Raw genomic sequence first — 1,811 nt, 5'->3', positions numbered from 1 at the left:
GAAGAAAATAGGTAAAAAAAAATAAGAAACAAAAAACCGCTCGAGGCGCGAGAAAAAAAACAGGGGGGGGGGGGGGGGGGGTAATTCAGATCCTATTCATTACTTAAATGTCCGTGAATTCCTCCTCCGGAGCCCGCAGGCGGGTGGGCGCGGCAGCTGCTCCGGGCTGGAGACGCCCTCGCCCTGACGGTGCCGCCCACCACCGCCCTCGCCCTCGAGCTCGAGCCGTTCGACGGCGCGTCGCTGGTCGCGCTCACGCTCGTGTAGGGCTTTCAATCTGCGACGAATGGTTGAGTCATCCTCCTCCCCAATAGGTCGCGCCGCTCGTGCTCGGCGCCGCCGCCGGCGCCGCCTCCCTCTCCGCAGACGGCGCGCTCTCGCTCGACCGCGTGGTGGGCGAGCAGGGAGCGGCGGCAGAGCTCACCGTCCTGCTGCCGCCGCACGGGCCTGGCGCGGTCTCGCGCGCGACGCTCAACGGCAAGGTCGTGCGCTTCGACGCACTACCCCCCCTCGACGGCCGCCCGCCCGCCGTCCGGATCAGAGGCGCGTGGGCGGGGGAGCGGTTTGGCCGCGCGCACGAGATTGTCGCGGCGGGAGGCTTCTCGGGAGGCCGCTGGACGGGGACCTTCTCCGTGCCCGCGGCCGTGCTGGAGCAGCTCGCGGCGAGCGGCCGCTCGTGCCACCCGTCCACCCGAGACGCAGCCGACGTGTGCTCACAGCCCCGGCGGTGTCCTAACAGGCGCGCAACCGGTCGTACGATCTGTCGTACGACCTCGACCCCAACTCCAACGATGAGGCGAACGTGCCGTGGCTCGCGCCGGGGCGGCTGCTGATCTGGGCGAAGCACAAGCCTTGTATATGCTCAAATGGGCCTAGAACACACAGTGAGACACATCCACGACCAGGAGACATACACACACATACCGACGCCCAAAGTGCCCAGAAGGACGTCATTAGTACGAAACCTCGATAGGTACAAGCCGCTGCTCAACGACTCCTTCAACGCGGCGGGCTCCATCGACGGGACGCCTCTGCTGATGCGCAAGGCGTACAACACGATCGCCCCCTCCAGGGCGCGCTTCATCGGCCACTGGGCCGACGTGACACGGCTCATCAAGCCGGGCGTGCAGCAGACGCTCGCGCTGCAGCTGCCTCCGGGCCTGAAGCCGCAGGGCGTCCGCTTCGAGAGTGTCGAGAGTCCTCCCGGACGAGTTTACGACTCCAAGTGTTGATTGCAGGCGTCCACTTCGAGAATGTCGAGTCGCTCCTCTCCGACGAGGCCGCGCTGCTCCAGGGCACAGAGGAGCTGCCCCACCTCCGCACCCCGCGCGGCGTCGAGGAGGCCACGTGACTGGGCTCTCTCGCGGGGGGTGGCGCATCTTGGCGCGCACGGCGCAGGCCGGCGCACCCGCACAGACGCGCGGCGGCCTGCGACGTCCGACGACGGGCCGTCGTCGAACCCTCAGACCATCTCATGCGTCCGACGCGCGGGGCGGTGTTAATAAAATTGTGTCGTACTGTACAGGAGTCTAGATGTTCTCGCGTATGAGACCCTGTGAGTTATTTTTGGCAGCCGACCGGTCTCAAAAGTATGCGCGACGGTTATCGGTGTTATACGCAACCGGGCGAGAGCTACCGGTGCCGGTGCCGGTGTTGCATGCCACGTGCGTTCGAATGCGGTCTGCTAGCTGGTCAGAGATAGCAGGTCCAGAGCAGGCCCCAGATTACGGCGGTGGCGCCAGCGCTGATTGCAAAGGCGCTCCGGGCGATGCCAAAGGGCAGGAAGCGGGAAGATTTGTGATCAGTCTCCC

This window comes from Emiliania huxleyi, assembly GCF_000372725.1.
Source record: "Emiliania huxleyi CCMP1516 unplaced genomic scaffold EMIHUscaffold_357, whole genome shotgun sequence".
Taxonomy (NCBI): Eukaryota; Haptophyta; order Isochrysidales; family Noelaerhabdaceae; genus Emiliania; species Emiliania huxleyi.
Note: the sequence above shows the minus strand (reverse complement) of the source record.